The sequence below is a fragment of the Heptranchias perlo genome, chromosome 17, assembly GCF_035084215.1.
Source record: "Heptranchias perlo isolate sHepPer1 chromosome 17, sHepPer1.hap1, whole genome shotgun sequence".
Lineage (NCBI taxonomy): Eukaryota > Metazoa > Chordata > Chondrichthyes > Hexanchiformes > Hexanchidae > Heptranchias > Heptranchias perlo.
In genome coordinates this window covers 48,193,878-48,206,237 of record NC_090341.1, presented here as the reverse complement: position 1 = coordinate 48,206,237, position 12,360 = coordinate 48,193,878, and positions in this window count along the sequence as shown.

The window sequence follows — 12,360 nt, the reverse complement described above, 5'->3', positions numbered from 1 at the left end:
TTGGTATCTCACTAGAGACTATGTCCGTACCTATAAAATGGCTTACTCCAACTATCTTACATGAGTGACCTCAAGGTGTTGTCATCTCCAAACCTAAAACATGTAGGTTTTATATTCCTTAACCTTGCTTCAATCCTCACTACTCAGTGAATCAAGATAACATTTTAACCAATCCACCCTGCATACAGTTGAAGTACATGCACTATCTAACACTGCACAGTTGAAGGAATCCACGACTAATACATTCATCACAGGATTAAAACTCCTTGTGACCAGTATAATCTGCTCATGCTCAACATTATCTTCATCCTCTTCCTCAGAACTACTTTCTTCATGAGTCATTTCAGAGATTCTGCGTCTTCGCTCTGGGCAATTCACCCCATAATGATACTTAGAGTCACATCTAAAGCATCTTCTGATTTTTCCTTGGGCATTCCTGGAATTCATTCACCTGTTATTACTGTCCCAATATTGTCTTCTGTTGATATAACTGGATTTGCTGAACCTGCTTTCATCACCAATCTGGCTGTCTTTAATCCTTCTGTCATATTGACACCTGCATCCGGTCTCTTGAAAATGTTGAAACCTGGACTGCTGCCTGTGTTTAGCATCTGGAACATTTTGAAACCTGGTAACCATCGACTTTTCCATTCTTTGTGTCACAGCGGAAAGCCCCATGTGTTCCATGAAGGCTGAAGGGAATGACTGTTTCCCCAGGAATTTCTTTAAGGCAGCACACATTTGATCTAACAGAGTCTCCTTTTCTGAGAACTGGACGCCAGTTAGGACCAGTTGCCTGTCCATATGAGACACCTTAGCACAATCTAGTAATTTAAATGCAAGTACCGATCCAGGGATTCCCAATTGGAACTTTGTCAACCTTTTGTACAATTTGATAAAGTCCATGATACACTCTTCCATTGAATGACCGTCCATTTTCCAAAATCTATCAAATGCTGACCAGGCCTCATAGGCACTTAACAGGTCATCTTTCTTGTAGATTTTATCCAGAAATTCTATTGGAAAGGTAAAACCTTCATCATTATCCAAATGATCTGCATCCATCTCAGAAAATGCCTTACTTCTGATTTTACTTTGTTCAGGAAGCGACAACGCCAAGGGATGTGGGCGTCGCTGGCAAGGCCAGCATTTATTGCCCATCCCTAATTGCCCCTGGGAAGGTGGTGGTAAGCCGCCTTCTTGAACCAGTGCAGTTCATGTGGTGAAGGTTCTCTTGAACCAATGCAGTTCGTGTGGTGAAGGTTCTCCCACAGTGCTGTTAGGTAGGGAGTTCCAGGATTTTGACCCAGCGACGATGAAGGAATGGCGATATATTTCCAAGTCGGGATGTTGTGTGACTTGGAGGGGAACATGCAGGTGGTGTTGTTCCCATGTACCTGTTGCCCTTGTCCTTCCAGGTGGTAGAGGTCGCGGGTTTGGGAGGTGCTGTTGAAGAAGCCTTGGTGAATTACTGCAGTGCATCCTGTGGATGGTCCACACTGCAGCCATGGTGCGCCGGTGGTGAAGGGAGTGAATGTTTAGGGTGGTGGATGGGGTGCTAATCAAGCGGGCTGCTTTGTCCTGGATGGTGTTGAGCTTCTTGAGTGTTGTTGGAGCTGCACTCATCCAGACAAGTGGAGAGTATTCCATCACACTACTGACTTGTGCCATGTAGATGGTGGAAAGGCTTTGGGGAGTCAGGAGGTGAGTCACTCGCCGCAGAATACCCAGCCTCTGATCTGCTCTTGCAGCCACAGTATTTATGTGGCTGGTCCAGTTAAGTTTCTGGTCAATGGTGACCCCCAGGATATTGATGGTGAGGGATTTGGCGATAGTAGTGCCGTTGAATGTCAAGTGGAGGTGATGAGACTCTCTCTTGTTGGAGATGGTCATTGCCTGGCACTTGTCTGGTGTGAATGTTACTTGCCACTTATCAGTTCAAGCCTGGATATTGTCCAGGTCTTGCTGCATACGGGCACGGACTGCTTCATTATTTGAAGGGTTGCGAACGGAACTGAATACTGTGCAATCATCAGCGAACATCCCTATTTCTGACCTTATGATGGAAGGAATGTCATTGATGAAGCAGCTGAAGACGGTTGGGCCGAGGACACTACCTTGAGGAACTCCTGCAGCAATGTCCTGGGGCTGAGATGATTGGCCTCCAACAACCACTGTGCTAGGTATGACACCAGCCACTGGAGAGTTTTCCCCGATTCCCATTGACTTCAATTTTACTAGGGCTCCTTGGTGCCACACTCGGTCAAATGCTGCCTTGATGTCAAGGGCAGTTACTCCCACCTTAACTCTGGAATTCAGCTCTTTTGTCCATGTTTGGACCAAGGCTGTAATGAGGTCTGGAGCCGAGTGGTCCTGGCAGAACCCAAGCTGAGCATTGGTGAGCAGGTTATTGGTAAGTGCCGCTTGATAGCACTGTCTACGACACCTTCCATCACTTTGCTGATGATTGGGAGTAGACTGATGGGGCGATAATTGGCCGGATTGGTTTGTCCTGCTTTTTGTGGACAGGACATACCTGGGCAATTTTCCACATTGTCGGGTAGATGTCAGTGTTGTAGCTGTACTGGAATAGTTTGGCTAGAGGCGCGGCTAGTTCTGGAGCACAAGTCTTCAGCACTACAGCCGGGATGTTGTCGGGGCCCATAGCCTTTGTTGTATCCAGTGCACTCAGCCGTTTCATGATATCACGTGGAGTGAATTGAATTGGCTGAAGACTGGCTTCTGTGATGGTGGGGATATCTCTGGTGGGGTTTTCTCTTTGGCAGAGTAGCAACCCATGTCCACATTTCAAACTCTGAGAACATTGGAGGGAAATCATACCTCGATGATTTAAACTTGCTTTGTGCCATTTTCCACAATGGCCACTAGGCTTTCAAATTTTGTTTTTTATGTCCAAAAACAATCGTAGATCGGGATAACCACAACCCCCGCAGAAAATCAGGGCCTGAATTCTGTGTAAGATAAAATTGGCCTATGGAAAGCAGTATGTTGGATGAATTTATGTAGCACACAGCTGCAGTAAGTCTGTTATGGTTTACCATCCTTTCCTGCACTGAGTGGAGCTGAGGCACTCAGATTGTTCATATATTTCATCTGCACTTTTTAAACTCCACTACTGCTCTCTCTCTCCTTCTTTAAGATGCTCTTTAAAACCTACCTCTTCGACCAAGCTTTTGGTCATCTGTCCTGAGGTCTCCTTCTTTGGCTCAGTGCCAATCTTTGTCTGATTACACTCCTGTGAAGCACCATGGTATGTTTTACTATGTTAAAGGCTCCATAGAAATGCAAATTGTTGTTGATACTATTTTATTCATCTTAATTGATGTTGGATCTGTTCAAAATTCAATTACAAATTCATTTTTGCAGCATTCTAACAGTTGTTAAATGTTATTTTTTATTGATTAATTTCAATGAATGATGAGGAATACAAGCAATATAACAATTTTTTTGTATTAGGGCAGAGAGTGAAAAAATCATTTTAAAAATTTAGGAAGTCAAATACGTTACACAATCGCACAATGTGGATTTGATTCTCCAGGGAGACAGTGACAAAGTTGTCACATCCTGCAAGAGGACCTACAGCCACAGCATTGCCCGTTGGAGCCAAGGTCACTGCAGCCCTACATTTCTTTGCTTTCAGTTCCTTCCAGGCTGTCACTGGGAATATCAGCAACATCAGTCAGTCTGCAGTTCATGTTTGTATTAAACAAGTGGTTGATGCCGTGTTGCTGGAGAAAATACATCCATCACTTTCCCCATGGATAGCCAGAAGTAGCAGGGCATCGTTGACTGCAGCCATATCTCCCTGCAGGCTCCTACACACAATGTGACCGCCTTCTTGAATTGCAACAGGTTCCTCCCTATTAATTAATGACCAGCCGCACATCATGCAAATCTGTGCCCATCTTCCCAGCAGCTGCCATGATTCTTTTAAATTGTGTCACTCATCCATCCATCCCTCCCACTGTTTTCCCCTGAACTGCTTGTTAAAAGCTGACTGCTTGGAGACTAGGGTTATTCCCTGCATACCTGGCTTATGACACCTCTTAGGAACCCATGCTCTACTACAACCAGGTCCACAGATCAACTAGAACCCTCATCAAGATCACTGGAGTCCTCAAACAACAATTCAGGAACCCAGACAGGTCTGGTGGAGCCAACTATGATTGTGGTTTGATGAATGCTGCTTAACTTTGCCCTGCAATGGAGGCAACAAATGAAGACACCATTGGAAGAGGGCCTTCAGCATAATGAGGGTGAGGACACACGACACGGAGGATTGGCGAGGAAGTGGGAGGGGGCCCCACAGTTGCCTGCAGCCAGAGCTCTTCGGCAGCAGCTCAATGAAGAGAATTTCAGCTGAACAATCCGTGCTCCCCTGGATGTCATGTCCAACCTGTATATCCCAATCTTTCCACCTCACAATCAACACCTGACACTGCAAGATCACCAGACACTCTAGAAACGCTCTTCATACACAAAATTTTCAAATTGCATTATGGTTTTAATGGTTTACGGAAGTCCTACACACAATTTGCCACCCCTATGTGAGCCCCTAGTGTCTGTCTGAACTGCACTTTTCCTTACTCTCGTGTTTTTATGAGGTGCTCCCGCTGTGGTTGCTTCATGGCAGGAGGGAAGCTTCACTGGCTCATTCCAGCGCTCCTGAGATGCAGGTGCAGAGTAACCTCAAAGAACTCAGCAGCTGTGAGGGAAGACTGGCCCAGCTGGTTTTCTGGCGCCAAGGCAGGCATTGGTTCCGGGGATCGCAAGTGTACCAAGTGTAGTCATCATGAGAGATCATAGCACTTTCCATTCCCGTTACATAACTGTCCCTGCAACTGGGCTGCAACTTAGCACTCCTACTGTTCTGCAAGAGAACAGGCTCTGGGAGATCAGAGATCTGAGTGAAGCCCCTATCCTTTCGATCTCTCAGCCTATCCAAGGCAGAGAAGACGGCTGAACCCAGAGCCTGCATGGCTCCATATGAAGATCCCTGAGATGGTATTACTGCTGTCACAGACTCCTGCAAAGTGGGGAGAAATCAGCTCCAATGGCCATCAGGGTGACCACACGGTCCACAGTTGATTGCAGAGTGTCAATGCCGTGCGTGAGAACCCCACATAGGTGGGTAGTGGACTTCACCATATTATCCGACATGTGGTGGTGGATGCAAATTCAATAGTAACTTTCAAAAGGGAATTGGGCAAATACTTGAGGGGAAAAAATTTACAGGGCTATGGGGAAAGAGCAAAGGATTGGGACTAATTGGATAGCTCTACCAAAGAGCTGACACAGGCACGATGGGCCAAATGGCCTCCTCCTGTACTGTACTTACTATGATAATAAGCTCTCTGTTTATTGAACTGGATATATTCAGGCTCATTGCCTAGGAGCAAGATAATTCGTAAGCCAGGTTTTTTAACAGCGCAGATATCTGAATCGTATCGTCTTACTATAAAATTACCCCATAGGAATATATAGGAGAATTTCCATCCATTGATTTCAGCAGATGGAAAATTATTTCCAAGCTGCACTGGCAGGATCGAGATTCATCACACTGGTACTCACTTGGAAAAAAAACCCTATTTGGATGGTTTTGGTCATGAATTTTATTTCTGCATAGCAACATTTATTGAAGCAAGGAATGCTTGCCCGCAAAATCTGTGAAGTCTGCGGCATCTTTTATTTTTTCTCTCGTGTATATTCACTCACATCCAGAAATTGCAAGGGTTTCCAATATTTTTAATGTGCATTCACAACCATTTTTACAACACCACGAAGGCTATTTAAGAATTCAGAAATTTCAAAGAGAAAACATCAATAGATCATAAAAATCTTAAAGATGTTTTACAAAAAAAACTTGTAACAAATGTCTGGACAGTAAGTGCAGGGGGTTCATATTCATGTTATACAGTGAGAGTTCTACTCAGTTACCACAGTAACAAAAGCTAATGACCTTAGTTAGAAGGAGTTAGTTGAGAAAGGAGTTTGGGATCTGAAATCTGATAAAGGTGGAATTTAACAACCTGACAATTGAATTTCTCAACTCAGATTTCATATAAATGATCCAGAGTTATCAGATGATCAACTGAAAAAGTTAATTCATTGTATAGTTCTGTACGTCTCTCTATTCTGTGTCGGACTATAATTGTGACCGTTGCTACATTACTGCAAATTTCTCAAAGTCACTAAAGTTACAGTACATGATTCGTAATTAATTTGTCACATACCTGGCATTTTACAAGAATAACATTCCACCCTTGAAAGTCTTGTTTTTGGAGTGCTGAAAACAGAATTAGGGAGTTATGAAATGTAGATGATAAGTTGTCACTGTATATGAACTAAATTGAAAATGTCAATCTCAGCTGTAGGATCACTTGTACTGCACTGACTGCCTTTTAGCAATGATGGGATTTTTGCACTATCATATCCCTGTAAGACATGGTAGAAACAAACTGTTAATTCTCTAACCTTTTTTTCACTTGGAAGACATGAGAACTTATTAAAAGTCCTCCAGATAGCTGCTGATGAAGCTTGTAATGTGTGAATATCATCATCTGGCAGAGGACTCAACATTCTTGTGTATTGCTTTGTCAAGCTGAAGAGAAGCAGATTGCAACAGAGGTTGAATTATTTAATCTTCCTACGCACCCAGTTTGGCAAGATGGATCCACAATGTTTATTATTGCTAAGTCATCATGCATTAAAGATCTCTGCATTTCAGTACTTTTTTTTAAAAAGGAATAAAAATATTTAACCTGCAGTTAAATGAGAAAGCAGTATTTAAGAAAGAAATCGAGAACTTAGATTTATTTATCCTTATTACATTCTCAGGACATTCCAAAGCAGTTTACAGCCCCAATTAACTTCACAAATGTACATTGTGGCTGGTTGAAGCCATATGAATTAACCCAATCAATTCTAAACTAGTTGATGATTATTTATTTCCAAATCTACCAAGCAAGAATTGCCATTTTGTTCTGGAAATAATTAGACTGATGGAAAATATATTTACAGCTATTAAAAGAAAAGTTGGCAGGAATAAAAATGATTACACAATATTGTGTAGGGTCTTGTTTCACCCGTCAATAAGGAGTAGCTGAAGTCTAGATTACTCATTAGAAATGGGTTTTATCTGGAAGTTTACCATTTCAGTCTAAGGCAATGAAAGGTTTGCAAAAGTACATGCCAACGTTTTGATGACAAAAGCGATAACTCTCATATGATTCGATTTTAATTTTATTTTCCTTTAACCAAACTACACTAAGCTTTAAAGTATTACGCACAATGTGTTAACCATATTCGCTTCTCAGGAAAATTTTCATTTAAAGATTTCTGGCATTCCAAAGGTAGTAAAAGCTTAAAAATACCATGAAAATATTCTTCAAAATGTAAAATTCATGATGAACGGTCAAGAATTCGCCGAGAGGGATTCGGTACAGGGCAGTGATAACCCTCTGTTCATAAAATCCGAACCTGACTCATCTGCTGTTGCAGTTACCATCTGATTTTTTAAAAAATCACTCAAGTTAAAGGAAAAATGATTTTTCTAAAGTGCTGTTAGTCAGCAATTACCGCAGAAATTTGCCTGCATGTTGAATGGATGAAGCTTTAGACAGAGGAGCAATTTAGTGACCTGAAACAGATGCTGTAGATGGTACCAAGGAAGAAGATGCTGCCAGAGTCTCAAGAAAGGAAGATATAGTTGAGATACTGGAGAAAAATTGATAAAGAAGAGGTACTAGAAAGGCTGGTTGTACTTAAAGTAGATAAGTCATCTGGTCCGGATGGGATGCATCCTAGGTTGCTGAAGGAAGTAAGGGTGGAAATTGCGGAGGTACTGGCCATAATCTTTCAAACATCTGTAGATACGGGGGTGGTGCCAGAGGACTGGAGAATTGCAAATGTAACATTTACGACCCTTGTTCAAAAAAGGGTGTAAGGATAAACCCAGCAACTATAGGCCAATCAGTTCAACCTCAGTGGTGGGGAAACTTTTAGAAATGATAATCCGGCACAGAATTAACAGTCACTTGGACGAGTGTGGATTGATTAGGGAAAGCCAGTATGGATTTGTGAAAGGCAAATTGTGTTTAACTAACCTGATAGAATTTTTTGATGCGGTAACAGAGAGGCTAGATGGGGGCAATGCAGTTGATGTGGTGTATATGGACTTTCAAAAGGCGTTTGATAAAGTGCCGCATGGTAGACTTATCATCAAGATTGTGGCCCATGGAATAAAGTAGCAACATGGATACAGAATTGGCTAAGTGAAAGGAAACAGAGAGTTCTGGTGAAGGGCTGTTTTTCGGACTGGAGGGAGGTGTACAATGGTGTTCCCCAGGGATCAGTGCTGTGACCACTGCTTTTCTTGATATATATTAATGACTTGGACTTTGGTGTACAAGGCACAATTTCAAAATTTGCAGATGACACAAAACTTGGAAGGGTAGTAAACAGTGAGGAGGATAGTGTTGGATTCAAGAGGATATAGACAGGCTGGTGGCATGGGCGGACATGTGGCAGATGAAATTTAACGCAGAAAAATGTGAAGTGATACATTTTGATAGGAAGAACGAGGATAGGCAATATAAACTGGAGGGCACAACTCTAAAAGGAACCGAGAGATCTGGGGGTATATGTGCACAAATCGTTGAAGGTGGCAGGTTGAGAAAGCGGTTAAAAAAGCATACGGGATCCTGGGCTTTGTAAATAGATGCATAGAGTACAAAAGCAAGGAAGTTGTGATGAACCTTTATAAAACGCTGATTTGGCCACAACTGGAGTATTGTGTCCAGTTCTGGGCACCGCACTTTAGGAAAGATGTGAAGGCCTTAGAGAGAGTGCAGAAGAGATTTACTGGAAAGATTCCAGGGATGAGGGACTTTAGTTATGTGGATAGACTGGAGAAGCTGGGGTTGTTCTCCTTTGAACAGAGAAGGTTGCGAGGAGATTTGATAGAGGTATTCAAAATCATGAAGGGTCTAGACAGAGTAGGTAGAGAGAAACTGTTCCCATTGGCGGACGGGTCAAGAACAGGAGGACATAGATTTAAGGTGATTGGCAAAAGAACCAAAGGTGACACGAGGAAAAACTTTTTTACACAGTGAGTGGTTGGGATCTGGAATGCACTGCCTGAGGGGCTGGTGGAGGCAGATTCAATCATGGCCTTCAAAAGGGAACTGGATAAGTACTTGAAAGGAAAAAAATTGCAGCGCTACGGGGATAGGGCGGGGAGTGGGGTTAGCTGAATTGCTCTTGCATAGAGCTGGCGTGGACTCGATGGGCCGAATTACCTCCTTCCGTGCTGTAACCTTTCAATGATTCTATCAGAAGACATTTGTGAGGAAACTGCAGTTTTTAAATTAGAATTTTTACAGGTTTGAAGCCATCAGCCGAGAGGTGAAAAGTGAACTTCCGGGCTGTGGAAGAAGAGTAGTCATGAGTAACAGTTTGTCTATCTGAATACACATGCATTTTAAACTGAATGCTAAGACCATTTGCCACCTAATGTTGACAATATAAACTGCTCAAGCACTTCGCTGTTGAAAAGTCTGAGAAAGAACCTGTGCCTTGAGGCAAAGGAGTCGCGAGCTTGGCTGGATCCCTGGCTTGTTGAGTGACTGGTGTATTTGCTTCAAAAAAAGCTAGTGCATACATTTGGTTTGTTAGTTTTATTAATAAAATTATGCTGTGCTATAAGGTTTGTTTTTGTGATGATTTTGTAAAACACTAAGCTATCTAGTGACCATTTCTTACAGAAACTCACTCATTAACATAACCAAGAAAAAATATTGATATTATACTGGCTTTTTCTCCTTGTGTTTTTCTGCCAATTTTCCCCCTACTTTGCTAAGGGCATTGCCCCAGTGCTAGGCTACAGTTTCCTGGGCACCAGTCATCCTCTGGTACTTCCATAAAGTGGTCATATTCAAGCTGAACTCCCAGCTTGGTGTGGGGCTTCATTTCACTCACTGCAGGTCCAGGAAATAATGTGCAGCTGCAGCTCTTATAAGGGCCGCAGCCATGCAGTTAAGAGGAGCACACTGCAGTGGAGGGAGGAAGGAGGCAAGTGTTTGGATGTAGTCAAAAATTGATCTGTGAGCCTACCAAAAAAAAAATCCTGCATTTCCCAGAGCAGCTGTTGAGCTGCTGCTACATAAAGTGGGCAGAAAAGTGATGTTCTGTTTGGCACTGAAGGGCACCCTCCACACAGTGCAGCTGTGTAAAAAATATGGGAGGAGGTGGCACAGACTTAACAGGGTGTTCAATACCCAGATGACCTTGAAGCAGATAAGGAAAATGTTTGGCAGCCTCAGAATGTCTGCCAAGATAAAGTTACCCATGCATTTCCCTATGCAAAGTAGTTAGGCGAAGTGGGCACATCACAAAGATTTTCCTCTCAGCTTGCTACATCGTAACTGATGTCACATGCAAAGCACTCAGAGGTGTCAGCCGTAGCTCAGTGGTAGCACTCTTGCCTCTAAGTCCAAAGGTCGTGGGTTCAAGTCCCACTGCAGAGATTTGAGCACAAAATCTAGGCTGACACTCCAGTGCAGTACTAAGGGAGTACTTCACTGGAGTGCTGTCTTTCAGATAAGACGTTAAACCAAGACCCCGTCTGCCCTCTCAGATGGATGTTAAAGAACCCAGGGCACTATTTCGAAGAAGAGCAGGGGAGTTTTCCCTGGTGTCTTCACCAATATTTAACCCTCAAGGTCACTAAAGCAGATTACCTGGTTATCATCACATTGCTGTTCTGTGGGACATTGCTGTGTACACATTGGCTGCCGCGTTTCCTATATCACAACAGTGACTATACTTTAAAATTTCTTAATTGGCTCAAAGCGCTTTGTGACGTCCTGAGTTAGTTGAAGGCATTATATAAGTGCAAGTCTTTCTTTAATACAGCTCTTTCATACCTTCATGTACATGCCTAAACTACAGTAGAGCAAACTTTCTAGCTGTAACTTAAAACTGGAACGATTGCTGCGTGCTCATCTGTAAAGGGGAGCCCACAAAGTGTCCAATAAAGCTCGGCTGGATGATGCGTGTTTGTTTACTCACACACATGCTGCAATGCACTTGGATGTCATTCTATGTGCTCTTCTAACTTCCAGCACCATAACACTATTTCTCCGTTTGCAGGGACAAGGTTGTGCATAACAGGAGGGACAAAATTTGCACAGGAGAAACCTGTAACTTTAAGCCCTTAACTCCCTTTGAAGAGTCCACTGTCCAAATCCTAGCCATTTACGTCCTTTCTCCAGGGTTTCCACTGATGTTCCACTGAAATTAGCCCATAATGTCTAGCCAGCAAAGCACTATTTGACGGAATACCTTGCACCCAGCATTCGAACAGGTGTTCCTCTTCTGTTTCTATAAGTGACCATCAAGAACCACCTGACCTGCCACGACAAATTGAACAAACAAGAACCTTACAGCATCCTGCATCTGACGTCACAGACAACTACCTACAAACTGATGGAATGGGAACCTTGGCAGTTCATGAAGGTCGTGAAATTATGTAGGGTGCTATTTATATACTCTAGACTTTGAGGAATTCTGCAATATGGAAAAATTGCAGTTACCTCTCATTCTGCTGACAGTTTTCTATGAGTAACATGATGGGATGTAGACGTTTTACTGGCAAAAAGCACAACAGTGACCTGCTTGATACATCTGTGCAATACAGATTGACAGATGTCCCCTGTGGCAGCTTGGAATGAGACCAAGGTATAAAACTCCAGGAGGTACAGTGCCATCCATGTGGTGGAGATTATCTGCAGGTCAGATTCCAATCCCGAGTGAAGTGGGACTTCCAAAGACGGCTTTCTTCGTGCATTCCAGGTAAGTTCAGGTAACCTCCAGACTCGACTATTCCAATGCTCTCCTGGTCGACCTCCCATCTTCTACCCTCCTTCAGCTCATCCAAAGCTCTGGTGCCCGTATCCTGACTCGCACCAAGTCCTGTTCACCCATCACCCCTGTGCTCGCTGACCTATATTAGCTCTCAGACCAGCAACGCCTCGATTTTAAAATTCTCATTCTTCAAATCCCTCCATGGCCTCACCCCTCCCTATCTCTGTAACCTCCTCCAGCCCTACAACCTTCCGAGAACTCTGTGCTCTTCCAATTCTGGCCTCTTGTGCAGCCCCAATTTCCTTCGCTGCATTATTGGTGGCCGTGCCTTCAGCTGTCTAGGTCCTAAGCTCTGGAATTCCCTCCATAAACCTCTCCGCCTCTTTCTCTTCCCTTAAGACGCTTCTTAAAACCTACCTGTTTGGCCAAACTTTTGGTCACCTGTCCTAATATCTCCTTACGTGACTCGGTGTC